Source organism: Phascolarctos cinereus, unplaced genomic scaffold (genome assembly GCF_003287225.1).
Source record: "Phascolarctos cinereus isolate Bilbo 61053 unplaced genomic scaffold, phaCin_HiC Scaffold_2;HRSCAF=192, whole genome shotgun sequence".
Lineage (NCBI taxonomy): Eukaryota > Metazoa > Chordata > Mammalia > Diprotodontia > Phascolarctidae > Phascolarctos > Phascolarctos cinereus.
The window spans coordinates 35,524,999-35,530,998 of NW_027555625.1; the positions used below are offsets into that span (position 1 = coordinate 35,524,999).

At 47.3% G+C, this 6,000-nt stretch overlaps 1 protein-coding gene across 1 annotated transcript in view; it reads right to left on the reverse strand.

Moving 5' to 3' along the window:
- The window catches only part of KRCC1 (lysine rich coiled-coil 1), a 38,730-nt gene extending 33,328 nt beyond the window's left edge, over nucleotides 1-5,402 (reverse strand). Inside the window, 1 exon segment of the mRNA XM_078149293.1 lies at nucleotides 5,318-5,402. The gene's annotated coding sequence lies outside the window, so the exon portion shown is untranslated.
- Nucleotides 5,403-6,000: the final 598 nt, after the last annotated feature.

The window sequence follows — 6,000 nt, forward strand, 5'->3', positions numbered from 1 at the left end:
GACAGTTGTCTGAATGTTGTCCCCTCATTACACAGTAAGCTCCCTGAGGGCAGCGACTGTTTTTGCTTTTCTTTGTGTCTCCATCACTTAGCACAGTGCCTAGCACCCAACAAGCTCTTAATAAATGCTTGCTGATAATGAACTAACTGCAAGCCTGTGTAAAATTGACCTTTGTACATCTTAAAGATAAGTGTATGGCCTTTAGGCTAGGTCTCTTAAGAAAAACAAGTCAAAAGCACAGCTCTTAAAGTATCATCATCCTAAGTGAAAATAATCCCGTAATAGTGCCAATATTATTTGATAATGTGTTTGAATTTGTATATACTGAAGTGCCAGTTTTCACAACAGGGCATTGGGTACAGTTCCTTTGCACATAGTAAGAGCTAGCATTAACAAAGTACTTTAAAGTTGGCAATGTGCTTTATAATAATTCTCTCCCTTGATTCTCACAGCAGTTTTGGGAGGCAGGTGCTGTTATCATCCTCATTTTACACAAGGGGAAACTGAGGCTAAGAGCAATTAAGTGACTTGCCCAAAGTCCCACAGCCAGTATGGGCCTGAGGCAGGATTTGAACTTGGGTCTTCCTGACTCCATCGACTCAGCCACGTTAGTTGCCTCCACGGTAAGCCCTTCCTACTCATTTCATTCCATCAATTTTATACAATGCTATCTGTAATAAGTACACAGGATTTCAATCTAACAAGTTATTTTCCATGAAAGAACTATAGCATAATGTGAGAATTCGCTATTCTCATCTTCTTACCTAGTGCAGACACAATCAGCAGAGCCCTTAGTGGGATCTCCTGGAGAGCATGGATTGTCTTGGGGTTTTTCTATTTGTATCCCAGGTCTTAGCACAGCCCTTGCAACACAGTGCTTAGTAAATGCTTTTCAGCCAGTCGTTCATTGCTTGTAAGTATGATTCTCCCTAGCTAGTTAAAAAGAAACAAAACATTCCCGGCATTGAATGATTAACTTCTGAATTTTCTATAAGGAGAATGCTGTGGTGCAATCTGCTAGGTTTTTTCTTATTACCGGTAATTAACTTGAATCTGATAACATCTGTATCAAAATCTATGCATCCCTGCCTCACAATCCTGAAGATTAACATTCATCTGGGCTAGTTTAGAGAAATGCTATAATGGAAACAATTTGATGGTTGTTGAAATAATGAAGCTAGGCATTTTGCTCCCTCTCAATGAAGAGTATCTTACATTTCTTTTTCTGTAAGTGGGGAAACATAAAAGTGATTCGTATACTTGAGGCAGGAGGGCCACAGGTGGGCGACAAACATTGTTTTTAGTGTTATTCTAACATTTTAAAAAATTGGCTCACTGGAATACCAGTATCTTGGAAAGACAGAACAATGACTCTTACCATGAGCTCTTGGAATGCTTCTCTTTATGGAAGTGTCTTCATTTCATTTTATTTGGGTTTGAGCCTATGTTTCTGATTTCCCCAAATACATTTCAGCATCTGTTTCTGGGTTCCTTGTAGAGTTCTTGCTAGCCTGACCTTTGACCATCCTCTTCCAGGACACTGACAAGATCCTGATCAGCCCATTACAGCTAAAGGGGAATGAAAGTGGCCACTTTTGTTATAATAATCTCATCAGGATCCTGAGAGGCAGGAGGAGGGTGTGAATGGTTCTTCAGCTACACTACCAGGAATGCACTAACTAGAAATAATAAAATGCCTGTTCTTCTTTCCCCTTTGTTCTTACTTATGCCCTATCCAGAACTTAGAACTACAGTATTACTGGACTTCCAGTACCGGAACAACTTAGCCAATAAATACTCCTGATGACTTAAAAGCCCTAGGGAAGGAGCTGCTTGAGGGATAATGCTCCCAGGAGAGTCTAAGTGACTGACAAGTGTGCAAGGTCACTAGCTAACATTAGAGGCATGTTTTGAACCCAGGGTCTTCCTGACTCCAAGCCTAGCACTCTACCTATCATGCCAAGCTGCCTCCTTGTAAATGCTTAAGACTTTTAGAAATACCTAAACTTAAATGTGAGTGCTTCAAAAAGACCACTTGTGTCAAGTTGGAAAGCGTTGGTAGAAGGTTAATCACCTGACAGTAAATGACAAAAGGTTCATTTCTTCGGCTGGCAGAGGAACTGTATTTGATTTTTTTTTTAATATTCTGAAGAAGAATATGACACTAACCAGAGACAGTCCTTGAATATCATCACCAGATTCATGTTACTAGTCAGGGTTTCCCATGTATTGTGCTTCAGTGTTAACTGTAACATGTAAGGAGGCAACATATAGAGAATACAAATAAAGAATGATGGAATCACAGAATTTGAGAACCCCAGGAGCCCCTTGTGTTCCTGAGGAGGGGATGTGACTTGCCCATGGTTACACAGCTGGCTTGCTGCACAGCCAGGATTAGATCGGGGGTATCCTGACTCCCAGACCCCAATGCATCCACTTGACTGCGCTGTGATGACAGTTTGTACTGCAGGTATTGTGTACCTGGCACTGTAGTTTGCTCGGAGGACCTGAACATGCTCCAAAGACTGCATGTGCTAACCATATCAGTTGTTCTTTCCACTGACAACCATTTCCTCTAAGATGGTGACTGACCTCAGGCAGCTGTCTATCTCACTTTACAGGACACTGAGAAGGACAACCCTGAGGACAGGTATAGTGTTACACAAGCCACTACAACCCAGAACAGCTCAAGCTTCCATTCTGGGGCAGGAAGGAGCAGTAAAATGCCTAAGCTGTTTCCATTCCTGAATATAAACAATTACATAGACTGGTAACAGCCTAATTCTTTAAACGGGGCTTTTAAGAGTTACAGAATGTTATCCTAGTATATAGAATATTATACTAATCTTCTGTCTGTAGTGATTTACATAAGAAAAACTTGTCACCTTGCTCACTGTAAAAATAATTTCAGGGATTTTTAAAAAAACTATCATTGTTATGCTTTGTATAGCACACAAAAAGAACGTGAAGTAGGAAGCTTCTGTTTTTACAGTAGGCAGAAGTGATAAAAAGGAAATTACCTTGCCCCTCTCCCCTGCAAAGTTTTTTAAAATAGCATTTAAATGTTTACTCTCTCTCATAGGAGGATGGGGAGGATGTCTTCTTTTAAATGGCAGTTTCAAAACCAAAAAAAAAGTTATGAAAATATTTAACATTTCAGTGCACTTCTTATACAGCAAGTATGAATGAACCTAATTTTAAAGTTCACATCATGTAAATATTTCCCTGAAGCCTACTAGGATGGAATTCATCCAGAGTAAAAGTGAACAAGGAGGAGGGGGGGACCTGATTTAGTGGAGGTGAGGTTCCTTTAGGAAGGGCCTGAAGCACTCCAGATATGTGAATCTCAGGAGAAAAAAGTGTTAGTATAGTGAGGTCAGGACTACAGGGTCTGGGAAGAAGAGTGGAAAATGACTAGGGGGCTGGAGCTTAGGAAGTATTTTAATGCTATTTGCACTTAGTATTTAGTGGGCCTAAAAATCTGCTTGAGTACCACTGAGATAAAGTCACATCAGAGCTCGGCCATGCAGGGGGACCACTCAAAGGACGAACCATCAGGCCAGGCCCTATGGCGGTCCCCTTTCTAGTGCCCGTTCTGACCGACTCCATCTTCAAGTATGAGCTGAAACCCTGGGAGGGTGCACTGCCAAGGACCCCAGCCTGAAAGTGACAGGCAAACTGGACAGTGTCATTCTGCCGTCTCCTTTTTTTTTCTCCCCAGAAGGGGTCTCAGGTGGTTGAGCCACAAGGTCTCCCAATAAACATTTTGTACCATCCTTTTCCTCCTACCCTACCTGGCTAGACTTGTCCCCACAAGGTAGGCAGGCTTCCCCTCCTTCCCTTTGCTGTCCACTCTTCCCAAGAGGCAGCCTGGCATACAGCACTGTGCTTGGGAGTCAGAAGGCCCTGGGTTCCAACAGAGTTTCAGACATTCAACAGTTGTGTGACACAGAGACAAATCACTCTAACTTCTGTCAGCTCCAAACTCCCCATCTTTAAAATGTGGAAGACAACCAGCAGCACTTCTGCTTGCTGAGATTCCTGCTGTTTAGGCTAGAAAGGTCCTCAGAGGTCCATGAGTCCAAGCCCCTCAATTTACAGAGAAATTTAAAGCTTCTGAGTCATCCATGCTTACATGGGCAGTAAGTGGCTTTCCTTTTCTTTAACTGGTGTTCCATACCACTTTTAGTAAATCACACTGGGATGCCAGTTGCTCCCCTTGTGACCCTGGGCAAGAATTCACTGAACCCATGTGGGTCTCAGCTTCCTCCTTGGTAAACAGAGGGGTTGGACTGAATGACCTCTAAGGATCCTTCCCAGAGATCCATAACCCTATTCCCTTCTAAACCCGTTTTTAATTAAAGACAAGAATATTAAAGAATAGAGTGCTCTGGGATCTGTCCTTGGTCCTATGCTGTTCTGCCAATGCTAACAATTTTCTACAACTGATTAGAGCTCCGTCTATCTATAGCACTGACATGAAGTGACTTGCCCTGGGTCATACAGCCATGTGTGTCAGAGACAGGACTTGAACTCAGGCCTTCCTGGACATCTCTCTACCCACTAAGCCAAGTGCCACAATAATAAGATGACAAGGGATAAGAACTGGACTCTGAACCCTGATTTCATGAGTTTATGGAACTCCCAGCTGAGGAAGCTCCTCCTACCTTGGCATGTTCTCTGCAACTACTACCAGTCTGAGAGAGTGGAGCAAATAACTTAGGGAGCAGGGTAACTCATTTATATACACATATATATATATATCTATATATAATATAAATGTCTATATATGTATGTACATGTATGTATGTATGTATTTTCACTTTACTTTTCTCCTTGGAAGCCTTGGAGCCCTCTCCTTACGAAAGGCTCCTAACTCCCCCCCACACTCAATCTCCTCTCCTAACCTTTCCATAACATTTTCCTGCTGTCTTCTTTCTCTGTCTGATCCTTTATTAGCTTTCTTTCTGCCCTTCTCCTAAACTTTGTCCTCCTAACGATTCTCTACTCCCCCTTTCCTGGGGTCCCCCTCTCTCTTTCTGCCCCTTCTCTCCTAACTTGCATAGGTCCCTCTCTCTCTCTTTCTGCCCCTCCTCTCCTAACTCTTCCATAACCCCCTCTCCTGAGGGTCCTCTCTCTCTTTCTGCCCCTCCTCTCCTAACCCTTGCGTGCCCCTCTCCGGAATTCCCCCCGCCCCGTTCTTTCGGCCCCACCCTCGCTGCTGGGCAGGGCGGGTCACATGGTGTGTCCCCTCCCCCCGCTGGAGGGATGAGGGTGACCCCGCCCCGCGGCGCCCCCTCCCGGGGCGGGCACTCACCTTCTCGGAGGCCGGGGCGGGGGTCTACATTACAACTACTGTCCCCCTCCCGGCCGCCGCCGCCGCCGCCGCCGTGGTGGAGCCGCCGCTGGCGGGGGCTCCGCAGGAGGGGGCGGCCCCGGGGCCCACGCCCGCTCCCGCCGCCGCCGCCGCCGCCGCCGCCACCGCCACCGCCACCGCCGCGCACGACGAGGACGAGCTCGGGGACAAAGCCTCCCCCGGCGGCGGCGGCGGCGGCGGCGGCGGCGGCGGCGGGAGCGGCGGTGAGGAGGTCACAGCGCTCGGCGCCGACGCCATGTCAGCGAGGCAGCCTAGCACGCCTGCGCAGGAGGCACCCTCGGCGCGAGCGGCCGGCCCCGCCCATCCGTCCTCCGCCCCGCCCACCATCTCCCTCTGCGGCCCTCCTCCTCCCCAACTCTGGCCTCGTTCTCAGGAGCCCCGCCTTAGCACTGAGAATGTCGCCTTCCCTCGCCCTGCATCACAGTGGGTGACGCAATAGGCCAGCCGGGGAGCCCCGCCCACCCACGGTAGCGCGGGCGCCCTCTGCTAACCGCTGGTGGGGCTCGTGCTGGGGGGCGGGGCTGGGGCTGGGGTAGGAGCAGGCTGAGAAGAGTCTGTGCGAGTTCAAATCCCGCTCCGTCGTTGCCGCGGGCTGGCGGGGCTCCAGTCCCTTACCCAGGGCC